The sequence below is a fragment of the Aquarana catesbeiana genome, linkage group LG02 (genome assembly GCF_042186555.1).
Source record: "Aquarana catesbeiana isolate 2022-GZ linkage group LG02, ASM4218655v1, whole genome shotgun sequence".
Lineage (NCBI taxonomy): Eukaryota > Metazoa > Chordata > Amphibia > Anura > Ranidae > Aquarana > Aquarana catesbeiana.
This window is the reverse complement of record NC_133325.1, coordinates 627665891-627683121: the sequence shown is the minus strand read 5'-3', so window position 1 is coordinate 627683121 and position 17231 is coordinate 627665891. Positions and strand designations below refer to the sequence as shown.

The 17231-nt window shown below is 41.3% G+C and overlaps 1 protein-coding gene across 5 annotated transcripts in view; it reads right to left on the bottom strand.

The window, feature by feature from the left end:
* Positions 1-17231, bottom strand: part of P2RY8 (P2Y receptor family member 8) — a 114894-nt gene that overhangs the window by 63253 nt on the left and 34410 nt on the right. For 3 of the 5 annotated variants that reach the window (XR_012241741.1, XM_073616413.1, XM_073616412.1), the window contains exon 2: positions 11251-11333. The exons of 1 other annotated variant lie outside the window; for it this stretch is intronic. The gene's annotated coding sequence lies outside the window, so the exon portion shown is untranslated. Of the gene's footprint in view, positions 1-9179; positions 11159-11250; positions 11334-17231 lie in introns of those variants that run through there. One more of the 5 variants, XR_012241742.1, reaches the window with a different exon arrangement.

Sequence of the window (17231 nt, the reverse complement as noted above, 5' to 3'; positions counted from 1 at the left end):
GAGGCGTGAGGAATCATCTATTCGAATAATGCTGTGCAACACTGTCTAGGAATATATGTCATAATGTTACCAGCATGCTTCCATCTAACCCCTGAAGAAGGAAATTAATACAGAGTCTGTTTAGCCTTTTGGCTTTTCTCTGTTTCCGAAACATGTTGGGACTTGTTGTGACCACCATATTCAATCGACTTCCGGTCTAGTAATGTTGTGTGCTCTCAACATCCAATTAGCTGCTGATTTCTATTGTACATGTATTTCAATTTCATGATTTTAGATGTTTGTTGTATATTCTATTCTATTTTGTATATATTTATCCAATAACATTTATATTTTTATATACAGCTTCTATGATTATATTGCCAATATCCTGTCCACCCTTTTACCCACACAATCCCCTTGGGGCACCCCCTTCCTTTTTGCCAATGCAAAGAATGTCCTTTAATGCTGGGGATTTGTTGAAAGAATGTCCCCTTACATTGATGCTCAAGTAAAAGAATGCTCTCTTTAAGGTCAACCAGAAAGATCGCTGTGTTAATTTACCTAGAAGACTAGTGGAGAGGCTCCAATGGTCCCACACCACTAGATTTTCCAGTGACAGTGGTGATGGAACTATGAAAGCACAGTCAGGATGAACTATAGTTGAGATGATCTAATCAAAAGATGCCTGCAGATATCTTTTGCTCCCCAGAAAGTGGACCCCTGTTGTACACTTAAAGCGTAAGTAAACCCATCCATAAAACAGTTTAATTTCTGGCACGTGCCGGAGATGTAACATTCCCATTGGTTGTGCTATCAAACCATCCAATGGCTGGTGTCATAACTGATCACATGTGCAGCATCATGGCAGTTGTAGATTAAACATTGGCAAAGATGGCAGCTTCCTTAGCTGAAAACAATAGGGGGGTTTACTTACACTTTAAGCACATGGCACTGCATTGTTGGATGCCAGGAGGTATAGCAGAATTCTACATGGAGCTAAAGTTATGCATACCTCCCAACTTTCTGAGATGGGAATGAGGGACACCTATTAGCAAAAGTATGTAGGCATAGGACACTCGCCCTGCCATGCCTCTTTAAAGAGAATTATACAATAAAATGATTAGTTAAACTCACAAGTGTTTTTTTTTTATCACAACCTTTCCTTTATACTGGCTTTTGACATTTACAAATGCAGCAATCTAGAAATTGGATGAAAGGTTTAGCACTGGGAAACACTGTTTGAAAGCTAAATAGTGCTTTTTATATACAAATATATAGATCAGACCAAATTGAGGGACAAATGAGGCGGAAAAAGGGATAGAGGGACTTTGTTCCAAATCAGGGACAGTTGGGAGCTATGGTTAAAGTTTCATTATTGCATGTCTGGGTTCCCTTTGGAGCAAGGCACCTGCTTTGTGGGAGTAAATGTTATGTGGTGCCTCCTCTAATGCCGTGTACACACGATCGGACATTCTGACAACAAAATCCTGGATTTATTTCCGACGGATGTTGGCTCAAACTTGTCTTGCACACACACGGTTGCACAAATGTTGTCGGAAATTCCGAAAGTTCAATAGCCAGTGCGGCTCTTCTGCTTGATTCCGAGCATGCGTGGAATTTTGTGCGTCGGAATTGTCTACACACGCTCGGAATTTATAAGAAAGGATTTTGTTGTCGGAAAATTTGAGAACCAGCTCTCAAATTTTTGTTGTCGGAAATTCCGACAAAAAATGTCCGATGGAGCCTACACACGGTCGGAATTTCCGACAACAAGCTCCTCTCGAACATTTGTTGTCGGAATGTCCGATCGTGTGTGCTCGGCATTAAGCAAGAACTTTAGATTGTGGAGATGTGTAATAGGTTTACCTTAAGGAGATTTGGGGCTTGTTCACACCATACGTACATGAAAACTGAGGGGAACTGATGGGAAAACTGCACAGCTTTCACTTGCAGACACATCAGTTTCACCTCAGTTTATATCTGTTTTCTTGTGCGTTTCCGTGAGTTTTTATGCACGTTGACATCTGTTTGCATGAGCGTCAGTTATGTAACTGATCGCAACAATGTTGATGTCATGTCATTATTTTTCCTGTGCAAAAAACTACATACATGTTGCAGATTCTTGCGCGAAAAAAAATCCGCACGTGATACCAGTTTTGTGGTGTGAACAGCCCACATAGAAAACAATTTTTTTTTGTGCCCTTGCAGAACATGTGCAGAAAAACTGACATTTCTGCACATGGTTTGAACAAGGCCTTAAAAGTACCTCTAGACCTCAGATGACAGTTGCCCAGTATAGTGAGATCTGGCAGTGATCTCATGTCTGCAGGTGGATTGCAAGCCTGTTAGTTAGCCACTGTCAGTTGAGAAAGCAATTGGACTCTTCCTCTTCTTTCCAAAATTTCCTCCTCACCTCTCTATTCGCAACCATCTGTGACCTAGCTTATGGAGGGTTCTGTGGCAGATGTTGTGCCAATAGAGCAGTCAGGTCTTATATATGTGCTTTACCTCAAATTGAAAATTTATATACTATATTATACTTTATATAAAACTATTAAAAATATATTATTATTTGAGAATGTGTGTCATCTTTTTGTTTCAGGATGTATCATCGTAGGAAAAAAATGTCTTTTACCACAACCTAACCAGGGTTTACTTTACACATATATGTGTACTGAAAGTTGCAGTGAGGTTACAGCGTTTGTCCTTGCAGCGTCTAGACATTTCTGACACTGCAAAGATATTGTTAGAACAATTAATAAAAAAGCCATGTTGTCTGCAATAGCAGAATGTGGAAATTGATCACAGGTAAATAAGGCAAACAGGAGAATATCATATTCAAAATAAACTCCTGAAAAACAGTCATAGGTGTGCGCAGGGGCACACTCTAATCATCCCATGTGGCCCAGATTCCCCCTGCTGATTTTTTCACCAAAGCCCCCCAACGGGTCTACTAAAAAAATAGTAAAAAATAATAAAACAATAATATAAAAAAAAACTATACACCATCCTATACTGCCCTACTGACACCAATCGCTGCCCTACTGACACGTCCACTGCCCTACTAACACTGTCTAAGTTTTAAAACATTTTATAATGTTTTTTACATTTATTTGTAAGAGTGTGTGTGTGTGAGATATATATATATATATATATATATATATATATATATATATATATATATATATAGTCAGGGGCGGCCCATCCATTAGGGCGCACAGGCGTCCCCCCCCATCCAAGCATCCGGCCCCTTTCAGGATGCCGGATGCACGGATTCCAATGGGGGGTTGAGTGTTTTTTTGAAGCACCTGATTAGAGCCAGAGGCTCTAATAGGCTTCAAAACAGGGTGGGCTTGGAGCGCAGAGAATGCAAGCTGAGCCCACCCAGGTGTGTTTAACCACTCGCTTACTGGGCACTTAAACCCCTCTCCTGTCCAGACCAATTTTCAGCTTTTAGCGCTGTCGCACTTTGAATGACAATTGCTCGGTCATACAACACTGTACCCAAATGAAAATTTTATCATTTTTTTCCCACAAATAGAGCTTTCTTTTGATGGTATTTGATCACCTCTGCGGTTTTTAGTTTTTGTTAAAAAAATTGAAAAAGACAGAATTTCTTTTAAAAAAAAAATTATATTTTTTTAAAATTTTGTTATAAAATTTTGCAAACAGGTAACTTTTCTCCTTCATTGATGTACACTGATGAGGCGGCACTGATAGGTGGCAGTGATGGGCACTGATGGGTGGCAGTGATGGGCACTGATTGGGCACTGATTGATAGCAGCACTGCTAGGTGGCACTGATTGGCACCACTGGTGGGCATTGATAGGCGGCACTTGTGGGCATTGATAGGTGCCACTGCTGGGCACTGTGGGCACTGGCAGGTGGCAATGACAGATGGCACTTGCAGGCACAGATGAGGCATATGTGCCTCCTTTCTCTTCGGGACCGATGTCCCTTTGACATAAGCCGGTGATCGGCTTTTTTTTCCTCCTCACGCTGAGAAAACAAAACCGATCACAGAGCTTTTGTTTACATCATGTGATCAGCTGTCATTGGCTGACAGCTGATCACATGGTAAGGGGCCGGGACTCGGATCTGTGAGTAAGGGTGCGTGTGCTGCGCGTGCACAGGGGAGGACATCCCATGACGGCCTCCCGGAAATTGAGGTCCGGGATTAATAATTAATATTAATATTCGCTATTGTAACATTCATCCTCCTCCCGGCCAATCGGTAAGCGGGTCTTGAGACTCATCACCTGATTGGCTGAAAGGACAGGCGATCCTATTAGAGGCCTAAAAGGAGGGGAAGAGACGCACGACGGAAAAGGAGGGGAGGAGATGCCTGCTGTCCACCACCTGCCACCCAGATGGGATAAGTGCCGGACCGAATGGTAGACAGTGAGCGTGAGGGGGGTTGAGGTGCTGCCAGCCACTGGGGGGGGTTGTGCCCCCCCCCAAAAAAAAGAACACCAGCTGCCACTGTATACAGTGTATATATATATATAATAAAAACACACACATACATACACAAATGCAAAGCAATAGGCTGTGCACACCTATGAAAACAGCTTATTACTCACTTCAAATACACTTATGTGAATCATTTTAACTGTAAAATAATTTGTGATAGTGTTCAAGCTTGTTGAGTGATCAAGGCCCTTCTGTTAGTTTACACAGCAAGGCTGACCTTCTATTTAATTTGCAATAAAGCAATACAGCTTAATTATCAGCCCCTTCTTAACCTTGTAAATGGACAATAAAGGAGCAACACCTGATGGACAAAGTCATCACTTTGTTATTTTTTCCTGTCACCGAGCTTTCACCGCAATATATTCATAGCAATATGCAATGCACTAGAGATTGATTGGTTCACAGAGCTGCTTCTTCCTCTCACAATGTAAAGATAGATTAATATGCTTAAACTAGCTTCAAATAAAAATACATTAACCTTTACTTTTGTAAATACAGAACCAGATAATGTCATTGTCATATTTTCTCAATGCAATGACACATGGACTGAAAATGTAAATGTCTCATACATACTAGCAGCTATAGAAACACTCACTGTTGTGCATTAAGATCACAATAGTTAAAGTTAAAGTGGAACTTCACCCTAAAGTGAAAACAAAATTCTGCTTTATGTCTTCCTGCCCCCCTCCGCTTCTTCTTTTGGAGCTTTTTTTTGTGGGGGAGCAGGTACTCAGTTTTGACAGGTACCCGTTCCCACCTCCGCTCAGATGGCCTAGGCGATTCCACTGGAAGTTCTCCCTTGGATGAATGTCAAAACACTAGGCAACCATGTGCACATAATCTTCACTTTTAGGAGAAGAGAACCATTCATAAATACAGTATAATTTATTGATTTCTTTTTGTTTGTCCTTTTTCTAAATTTGCAGCTTTGCCTAAATAAAGTTGAAGGGAAACAAATAAATACATAGATGAAGTGTTGCTTTCTACCTGCTAAAAAAATGTTTTATTGTTCAGCCAGCAATATCAATGCCTAGATGCCCCTCTACTAGATAGCATAACTATGTCTATGACCTCTAATTGGAAAACATAGAATTGCGCTAAATATATAAGTGAATAATATGATCATGTACTGACTAATCAAATAAACAATCAAAAACCTAGTGAGTAATTAAAGTGGACCAAAGGTGTACACAGTAAGTACAGTACACAGAAAGTAATTGAATATTGGGCATCCCACCTCCTCGTGTGGGAATGTCGCACCAATATTCCAATGACAGTGTAATAAACAAAAATTAATATTATTTGACCGCAGGGAAGTATCCAGAAAAGCCACAAGGTGTTATCCCCCGTGATTGAAAAGTCCAACCATAAAAAGTGTCTTTGCAAATAAGGAAACATGTGAAAGAAATCCACCACCGGTGAGTAAGGGGTAACTGCTTACCAGAAGCCCACGATCCCCCACTACAGAGGATCACGGGAAGCCTGTGTACAAAGAATTCTTGCAGGGCACATCAAATGGATCAGCTTTATATGAAGTGGGGATCAAGCAACGATCTCCACAGCTCCTCAGCAGGGCTCCTAATAATCAAAGTTCTCCTCATGCCATAGTGGGGTCAAAGATGGATATACATAGCGGAAAGAGAAATAGACGCTCCATAGTGTAAAATCTTCTAATTTATTGAAGGTAAAAAGTAATACACTTACATAAAAAAGCGGAATAGCAAGCCTTGTTTGTCTGGTGTGCCGGCCGGTAGCACAGACCAACCCGTCCTGCTGAATGATCAGTAGCAACACGAGGTGACGTCAGCGCGTTGTCCAGGGGCACGGCGGCACGCTGCGTCACCTCCCTAAATACCTAGGAAACCCCACCAGACCTCGCTTTGGGATTTAGCCACTCGTTGGACATGCGCATCAGCGCTGAACAGGCTGATAATATCTGAAGGCTACCAAAGGTGATCAAAGCTGGGGTCAGTGATCAGTGCCGCCCGTGCCCCTGGACGACGTGACCTATCACGAAACGCCACGTAGGGCGGAGCGACGCACTGACGTCACCTCATGTTGCTACTGATCGTTCAGCAGGACGGGTTGGTCTGTGTGCTACCGGCCAGACAAACAAGGCTTGCTATTCTGCTTTTTTATGTAAGTGTATTAGTTTTTACTTTCAATAAATTAGAAGATTTTGCACTATGGAGCGTCTATTTCTCTTTCCGCTATGTATATCCATCTTTGACCCCACTATGGCATGAGGAGAACTTTGATTATTAGGAGCCCTGCTGAGGAGCTGTGGAGATCGTTGCTTTATCCCCACTTCATATAACAGCTGATCCATTTGATGTGCCCTGCAAGAATTATTTGTACACAGGCTTCCCGTGATCCTCTGTAGTGGGGGATCGTGGGCTTCTGGTAAGCAGTTACCCCTTACTCACCGGTGGTGGATTTCCTTCAAAAGTTTCCTTATTTGCAAACACACTTTTTATGGTTGGACTTTTCCTTGTCAAAAGATTTTTATTAATTTTATAGTAATAAGCTTAACATACATGTTTATGGATACATGTTAACATAAAGAATGAAGCTCAATATTTACAGAAGTAGGTAAGAATATAAAACACACAATGAAGTATGATAAATAAATAGGGATGTTTGGAATAGAGATTTTAAAACTGATACATTTTATCAAAAGGTATCCATCTATTCCTACAATGTTAATTTCCAAAATAATGTGAATAAGATACAACATTAGTAACAATGAGCTTCAAGAATTAATGAGGGGGATAGGAGAGGAAGGAAAGGGAATAGAGAAAGAAAAGGAAGAAGAGGAGAAGAGTGGAGAAAAGAGATTTACTGGATTGATCCGAGAGCCAGTGTGGGGTTTAGTAAAGTTTGAGTTCCATCACATATAATCAACTACCATGGCAGGAGGACTGAATTATCAAAGGATGATGATGCGAAAGAGTGAACCCATGAATACCACATTTTTTCAAATTTTGGAATTTGATTGTGTTCTATGGCAGCCATTTTAGAGTGGATCATAAAGTTATTCATTCTATGTTTTGACTCAGCTATCACTAAAGAAGGGGATTTCCATGCTTTCGCGAGAGTTTGCTTTGCAGCTGTGAGGAGCTGAACAAAAAGCTTGAACTGCAAATGCGTCAAGCATACAGGTTTAAGATTAAGTAATGCCGTAGTAGGATCTGGTTGCATTGATATTTTGAATAATTTGGAGGCAATTAAAAATATTTCATGGTTGGACTTTTCAATCACGGGGGATAAGGCCTTGTGGCTTTTCTGGATACTTCCCTGCGGTCAAATAATATTAATTTTTATTTATTACACTGTTATTGGAATATTGGTGCGACATTCCCACACGAGGAGGTGGGATGCCCAATATTCAATTACTTTCAATGTGTACACCTTTGTCCACTTTAAATACTCACTAGGTTTTTGATTGTTTATTTGATTAGTCAGTACATGATCATATTATTCACTTATGTATTTAGCGCGATTCTATGTTTTCCAATTGCTGTACACTGTATTTATGTTATTCAGGAGAATTGCTGCTATCTTTCACGTATTTATTCATTTATTGATTAATTTGAATGGGTTATAGATTTACTATGTACTGTAGTGCAGTTTGATTTTTCCTTTTCCTATGACCTCTAATGCACCCACTGATTGGACAGTAAAGGGACAGCGATAGACTAATGGAATGAGGCATATACTCTCCCCTCCTGTAAGCATGTTCACAGTGTTAGCCCCTAGAACTTTGCAAATCGATACAACCCTGATTAGTTTAAAGGCCTGACCCTCCTTCTCTCAATTTGAGGCTTGTTGTACAAGGGATATGGGGGAGCTATTATAAAAAAGGATACCAACTGTAAATTAGTTGTATGTAAAAGCACATTTACCAATTTTACTAATATAACTGGATAAAATTATGTATTTTACACCTACTGTACATAGAATTTAGCCTCAGCAGGAATCTACATACCCATCTCATGGGCATCTGATGGAAGCAGCCATGTCCTACCCCCCAAGCCATAGTTGTCCAGGGCAGGAAACTTGAGCTAGTTAGCCTTGATACAATTGATGCCACTGCCCCAGAATATGTATACAGCACAGGAGTTTAGGAATGTTTTTAGACACATAGGAGAGTGATGGTCGAAAAAAAAGACCAAGTAATCCATCAAGTCTGTCCTGTGTTTTTATTTTATTTATTTATGTATGATTTTTCTTCCTTTCTTTATACTATATTTATTTGCTCTACGTTTCTTACTTACTACTTCTGCTGGATGTTTATTCCAACCATCAACTACTCTTTCAGTAAAATAATATTTTCTAATAATAGTTTTGAACTTTCCTCCTAGTTTGAGGTCATATGCCCATGTTCTTGACCTTGGCTTTACATTGAAAATACTGTCCACCAGGGGCATTGCTAGGTCTACAAAAGATCTGGGGCTAGAGCCCATAGTAGTGTAGTAAAGAAAGTCATACGCTTGGGCAGGCATACACATGTATATACAGTAATATACGTGTGTGTGTGTATATATCCCCAGAGAGCCCCCCTTACATCAGGGTCCCCAGAGAGCCCCCCCTTACATCAGGGTCCCCAGAGAGCCTTACCCTTGCATCAGGGTCCCCAGAGAGCCCCCCCCCTGCTTACATCAGGGTTCAAAGAGGACCCCCTTACATTAGGGTCCCCAGAAAGCCTCCCCCTTAAATCAGGGTCCCCAGAGAGCCTCTTCCTTAAAATCAGGGTCCCCAGAGAGCCTCCCTCTTGCATCAGGGTCCCCAGAGAGCCCCCCACTTAAATCAGGGTCCCCAGAGAGCCTCCCCTCCCCTTGGGGACCCCTGCAAAGACTCAGGGATATGGGCCCCAGATTCGAGGCTATAGCCCCAAAAGCCACCCCCTAGCGATGCCACTGCTGCCCACCTAAAGCTTATTCACACCCCATAGTTAAAGGTTTCAATCATATCTCTCCTTTCTCTTTTTTCCTCCTGACTGTACATATTAAAGTGATACTAAAGTCTTGTTTTTTTTTTCTTTGAAAATAACAAATATATTATACTTACCTGCTCTGTGCAGTGGATTTGCACAGAGCAGCCTGGATCCTCCTCTTCTCGGGTCTCTCACAGGAGCTCCTGGCCAAGTGTCCCCACAGCAAGCAGCTTGCTATGGGGCACCCAAGCCGAGCCACAGCTCCCTGTGTCCATTCAGACATGGAATTGCGGTTCGGCTCCACCACCTTTCTTTCCTCATTGGCTAACTGACTTTGATTGACAGCAGAGGGGAGCCAATAGCGCCACTGCTGTGTCTCAACCGATCAGGAGGGAGAGTCCAGATGGCCAAGGCTCTCGTGCACATCGCTGGACCAAAATGGGGCTTAGGTAAGTATTAGGGGGGCTGCTGCACACAGAAGGCTTTTTAGCTTAATGTATAGAATGCATTAAGATAAAAAAAAACTTCTGCCTTTACAACCACTTTAATTCCTGAAGTTTATGATATGTTTTATCCCTCAGTCCTTTCACCATTTTTTGTTGCCCTGTCTCTGCATTCATTCTATCTTATCAATATTCTTTTTTAAGAAAGGTCTCCAGAACTAGACACAATGCTCTAAGGACTTGTTCACACTTGCTCAAAATACTGAGACTTAACAAACATGCCTATAGTGTTAATGTAAGTTGTTTGTCGAGTTTGCATCGCATTTAACGCGTGTTAACGGTGAGTTAAAAACACTCCACAAACACCTTATGTGCTTTTGACACGAGTTTGATGAGCGTTAAAGACTCACCATAGATGCCTAGGTTTTTTCTTGGCTGCTGTGAACAAGGCCTAACTCCCTGCAAACGTGCCGAAAACTCACTGCAAGCACAAGCCATTGAATTTTTATTTGTGCTTTACCATAGACTTGAATAGAAGGAGTTAAGATGCTTCAACTCCTTCCAAACCCTACATGAAGCTTCATTTTTGAAGCACAGCAACGCAACCAGACACAAACTCTTCATGTTTTGTTAATGTGAACAGCACTGTGCGCTGTCCAAAGTATTAATTACAGACTGCTTTACTAGGAGTTTGAGGAGAGTTATAAAAACGCACTCCAAACTCCTTCTTTTAAAGCCAGTATGAACAGGGCCTAATTAAGGTCTCACTAAAGATCCATATAGGGGAATCAGGACCTCCTTCCTCCTGCTGGCAACACCTCTAGTGATGCAACTTAGAATTCTATACACTTTTCCCACTGCCTGGCCTCACTTTTTGCTCATTTTGAAATCATCTGAAATAAGTATTCCCAAAAGTTTTTCCTCTATAGGTCTGGCCAACACTGTACCACCAATATTATACTTTGACATTTAGAAAAAAATGAATGGCAATTTCCATTTCTTTTCTTCAATCTTCCAGCAATGTCATATCATGTTTCATGTCATAGACACCTACATAAATATCAACCCTACTGCAAACTTTAGTGTCATCAGCAAAACGACATACCTTACTTTCAGAACTGCAGGGTTGTAGGGGGACACCTTCAGAACTGTAAACTTTCAAGCCCAATTCTTGCCCTCTCCCTTCCATGCACCCCCATTGTATTCAATAATACATACATACCTTAATTTTTAGATCTCTTCTGGACAGCCACTTGACAGGGTCCTTCTTTTTCTCCTCTGGCATTAGTTTGAACCGATACTGTATACGCCTAACTGATACATAATCCTTGTAACATATATATATTTTACATGTGTTAGCTATTTCACCAGGGTTTAACCATTACATATTTACTTTTCTGGATTCTTGCCTACAATTACCTTTCATTTATAAGTGTTCATTTATTCCTTTTCTTGTACTGATGTTACTGATTGTCAAGAAATAAGACATTCTTCACTAAAACCTAAACCAAAAAATAAACTATAGTTAGAATCTTACCAGCAATTTTTTTCTCAATTAAACAACACATTTACATGTGCAATTCTATACAAGTTATAAAACAAGACACAGGCTTAGGGAAATGTATAGGATGCTCCTAAAAATGACAGTTGTCTGCCTGTCATAATACACAGGGCTGATGGCGCCTTTCTTCTCGTTTGACAATGTACAAACTTGGTGATTGGTTGCTCATGCTCAAGCACTACATTCTGTCACATGTGTTGCCATACGAAGGAGGGCCAACAAGGTGGCAGGAAAATGTGGCAATTGGCAAAGATGGACAGAAATGGCTTGGAGGGGCTTAATTTTTAAGAGACTTTGGAGTTGCTTTACTAAAACTAGAGAGTGCAAAATCTGGTGCAGCTGTACATGGTAGCCAATCAGCTTCTAACTTCAGCTTGCTCAATTAACCTTTGATAAAAATCCTGGAAGCTGACTGGTTTTTATGCAGAGCTGCACCAGATTTTGCACTCTCCAGTTTTAGTAAATCAACCCCTTTGCAACTTTGCCTGCACTCTTTGTTCCTTTTCATAATTCGGCTACTTCATAGAAACTTGTTTGACATAAAGTTGGCCACAAACCTGAGCGATTCAAACAGGATGTATACATAATAAATGCATAAACAGAGGGGGGAACTGGTTTGTGTATTTAGATAGGTGATGTACTGGTTTGCAAGCGATAGGCAGTCAGAGCGTAATCAGTTTCAATACTGGTGCTAAAAGAGAGTAACAGTTATAACTTGTGAACTGTTACATTGTGGAAGGAAACAGGCATCTGGAGGAAACCCACGCAGAGGAGTTAACCACCTAGCCACCAGGGTAAAGAAGTCAACATGGTGCTAGGTACAGTTCCCAGCCTGTACCACGTGCTGAAGTGCATGGGGGCCAAACAACAGATAACAGACTCACTTCACAAGCTAACACACCAGGATATGAATACTTACTTCCAAAAAAAATTACACTTGTTTTCAGTTGAATCCAACAAGTTTTTCAGATTACAGTTACATGGACAAAAATAGAGTGTCCAAAGGGCTGTACTGACGGGCTTCGGGCTTGTGTTTTCTGACATCAGTTTGACATCATTTTAGACACTTTTGAGATCAATCAGAATTTATTAAATTGTTGGCTAAGGTAAAAGCATAGTTTGGCTCACTGTATCCAGTGAGCTGTGATTGTTTAGTTAGGCCTGATCTGTGTGCTCTACTGCTGCCAGTCTGCTGGATACCTCCCTCTGTATCCAGGCAGCTTGAGAAGTTTCTGGATGATAGGTGTGAAGCTATGCAGATGGCAGCATGAATATTGATGCAGCCCCAGCCTACCCCAGAGAGAAGGCATGCTGGGAGACTATATTTTTTTCTGGGAGCACACAGAGCTCTGGATCTTGTCCCAGAGTGGAGGAGTCCAGCCTGAGTGGGGGCAGGGGCATGCTGCCCTCTCAGGCACAGCCTGCTATGAGGAGGCCTCAGGTGGGCGACCAGAGGGAGGAATTCTGAGACCAAGGAGCTTGGAAGAAGATGACTGAGGGGTGCTGTCTGCCATAGATTTGTCTGGTATCACTGGAGGGCATCGCTTGGAAGATTGGAAGGAGGCATCCATCTGTCCTTGGGCCTTGTGAGTACAGACATTGCAAGAGCTTGGGGACCTTGTGCTCTAGCTACCCCTATGGTGCCTAGTTATAGTCAGCTCTGGGTCGGTTAAAGGGGACACTGGCTAGTGTCCTGAAGAGCTCTGTCCAGTTATTTGCCCACTTAAAAAGGACTTTGCTCTAGTGGCTCTACTACTACTTAACCTCCCTGGCGGTATGATTATTTCGGATTTTAGGTGCTGAAAGCGGTACAATTATTTTGCATGGAAATTTGGCGTTTTATATTGTAGGTCTGTAAATCTTAACAATAACACACTTAAATCTGTCCAAACCAGAGTCTAGTAGATATCCCGGGTATGATAAAGTTTGAAACACAAAAACATAAATTATAATATAATAAATAAAAATAAATAATTAAAAAAAATAAAAAAAAATAGTAATAAAATAAATTTCCCCACAATTCACTATCGCTCAATTCTGCAAGTGTTCTAATTTACTATCGCTGTTTTCTAGCTGGTCTAAAGCCACTTTTGACGTAAAGGGACACTTTTTGGTTGCTATGGACAATCTCCAGTTTCCAGGCAGAAAGAACAGTGTATATCATGTAAAACTGCATGCAGGGCATGGGCCAGAGCACTGGGGACAAAAGGGATGTGAAATCATTTCATACAGTACTGTAATCTGTAAGATTACAGTACTGTATGTGTTATGATTTTGACATTTTTTTGAATTTGCCGCCAGGCTCCGCCCCCGTGCGTCGCGCCGCTCGCAGGGAACAGAGCCTGGCACGGAGAGGCTTCGGAGGAGGACGGAGCCCTCGGACACTGCGGGGGACATCGCAGGATCCCGGGGACAAGGTAAGTAACGCCGCCCCAGGATCCTGCAATGCGATCCCGAGTGTGGCTCGGGGTTACCGCTAATGGTACTGAATTTCAACCCCGAGCCACACTCGGGAAAACCGCCAGGGAGGTTAAGCTGAAGTCTACTGTTTGTTACAATCCTGGACTTCGCTAAAGTTTGCTCAGAAAGGAAAACCAAGTCCTCAGTTGTACATAGTTCTTATTCTTGGAGTATCCCAGCACTTCCCTCATCCCTATCCAAGTGCTCGAAAAACAAAAAACAACAAACACAACATACCCTAGACTGGTCTTTGGAGAAAGAACGAGTCTGTTGTGTGCCTGGCTGTGGGGCTGAAGTTGGGAAGACCTGGACAAGTAATTCCTCTGGCTCCTCCGGGATTAGCACTACATTTATATTTACTGGACTATGCATGTAGCTCATTGATTTACTGAACAAGGCCTGATACAACCATCCTGAGGGCAGCATGTCTTTAGAATGCTACAAAGCACCCAAAACCTACAAGGTCAGTCAAACTAGCAAGTTTATTTTGGGCTCATTCTTACTTTGTGGACCAGGCAGGGAGGAATTTCCCTCAAATATCACATCTCATGACAGTACAACATTGATGCAGAACTAAAATCTCATAATCAGCATTAACTATTTTAATCCCTATGCTGCTAAAGAGTAATTTTTTTTTTACATTTCTTTACTTTGCTTCCTTGTTTATGACCTACATCCTAGGAGTCTTCGTGGGCATGTTTTTTTCTTTCATCTGGAGCTCAGTGCAGATACCTGAGCTAAGGGCAGATGGACTCCAGGAAGCAAATGCTACATGAATCTTCTGCCCTTCATCATAGCCGTGGCTAGAAAAGCTAAGGGGGTGTTTTTCAAAGTGATTTCTCAACAAAATAAATCATGGAGACATGGATTGGTGGATTTGCTTTCAATATTAAAAATGAATTAACCGATTCCCGACCGGCGCACGCCGATGTACATCGGCAGAATGGCACGGCTGGGCAAATGGACTTACAGGTACGTCCATTTGAATTCCCCGCCATGCAATTGCGTGCGCACCGGCCGGGAGCTCCGTGAGTCGGGTCGCGGGTCCCACGGACTCGGTCGCTGTGGGGATACCCGCGATCGCCTCATGGAGAGGATGAACGGGCAGATGTTGATGTAAACAGCATCTCCCCGTTCTGCCTAGTGACAGTGTCACTGGATTTCTGCTCCCTGTCATCAGAGCAGAGATCAGTGACGTCACACACACAGCCCATCCCCCCTACAGTTAGAATCACTCCCCTAGGACATACTTAACCCCTCCCCGCCCCCTAGTGGTTAAAGCCTTCACTGCCAGTGTCATTTACACAGTAATCAATGCATTTTTAATCGCACTGATCGCTGTATAAATGACAATGGTCCCAAAAATGTGTCAAAAATGTCTGACATGTCCGCCATAACATCGCAGTCACAATAAAAATCGCTGATCGCCACCATTACTAGTAAAAAAAAATAATTAATAAAAATGCCATAAAACTATCCCCTATTTAGTAACCGCTATAACTTTTTTTTACCAAAAATATGTAGAAGAATAAGATCGGCCTAAACTGAGGAAAAAAAAATTTTTTTATATATTTTTGGGGGATATTTATTATAGCAAAATGTAAAAAATAATGTGTTTTTTGTTCAAAATTGTCGCTCTTATTTTGTTTATAGCGCAAAAAATAAAAATTGCAGAGGCGATCAAATACCACCAAAAGAAAGCTCTATTTGTGGGAAAAAAAGGACGTCAATTTTGTTTGGGAGCAACGTCGCACGACCGCGCAATTGTCAGTTAAACCGACGCAGTGCCGAATCGCAAAAAACGCTCTAGTCAGGAAGGAGGTAAAATCTTCCGGGGCTGAAGCGGTTAAATGGCATTTTCAGTTTGTGGTGCTCAGATGCAGCTTAGTTCCATTTTAGGTCCTGGACCTCTTTACCTCTTATTCCCCTATAAGAATAAACTATTAGCTAATGCCTTGTGGAGATAGTGTATATCGTTAGATTGATATAATCATTTAATGCCTTAAAGTGGAACCTTGGTCGAAAATTAAGTCCTGCTAGATCATTTCAGGCTGGCCCCTTTTGCAGGTATAGCTATTTAAAACATTAAAAATACATGTCTGTACTGTTTATAATCCAGTAATACACTGTCTAACCCTACTCTGCACATGCTCAGTTCCTCTTGATTTTTAGGCACTGAAGCCGAATTTGTAGAGGCCCATTCACTGACAGCCTAAAGATCTACTGCTGCTCAGGTACTCTGGGCTTCAGCAAAATGGCCACCTCCAGCAAGAAGAAACAGGAACAATGGTGGAGGCCATTTACAGTCCACAATAATCTTGGTACCAGAATTATTCATGTGTAGTGTATGTCCCTTGCTAAAGAACATTATTTTTATCACGTTGTTATGGGTAAAGTTCAATCTATTGTGACCACTATATTGAGATCAATGAAATTTCCTGGATATCTTGTAACCCTTTCACTGCTGGTCTTGATAAAGTGGATGTATCTACTGTTTGAAACACATTGATCACAAAATGCTATCTGTAAAATAGTGTATATATGAGTGGTCTTTGTTATTTTTTGTTGTATTCAGCATCCTTTCGTTGGATTCTTTTAATTTTTAAATGTTGTGATTAATACATTTGGAAATAATTTTTATAGTTGTGTGTTAAATCTGTATCCTTAGGTGCCTTCTTATAAAGTCCCTCATTTTTATCTGGTTGTAGTCGTATTGGTTTCAGATTATGGCACCCTATGTCTTTAGCACAGGATCACTCTGCTTTCATCCTTTTTTTTATATATCCAGGTTTATTTTGGGAAAGGGTATGGTGGAGAGTTCCCGGAAAGATGCTAATGGTGCCGATTGTCTCAGAGGAGAACAAAAGCAACCAGGATAGAATTTCTAAACTCATAATAGAAAAATAATTTTTGAACCTGTCTGGTCAATATAGCCCTAAGAGCTTCTCACCAGTGGACATCCGTTTGCTGCACTAGATGAGATTGTCTCCTCAAAAATAGCTGGATTTGGCAACTGTCATCTCATGTCTATGGGCTAATTAAGTCTGCCTTTGTGTATACAGGAACAAAACAAATGATAGAAGATCTAGAGAGAAAAGGAGAGAGGGGAAGAGAGAGTTATGAAGGAATTCTGAAGGAGTCAAAGATAGCTTTTAATGAATAAGCCCTTTTGGCAAAATATAAGTACCGCAGTTCTGATCATTTAAATTGCTACATAAAAATAAAGTACATTGTTCAGGGGAATATGCACCCAAGTGGAACAGACTTGGCTGCCCATAGGCATGAGCCATCTGTGACAAATGATGTATATGCAACTAGACAGTTATCAGTACTCCTATGTAAAACAGCTGAAAGTCAGAAGAAAAGCAGCTGACATAAC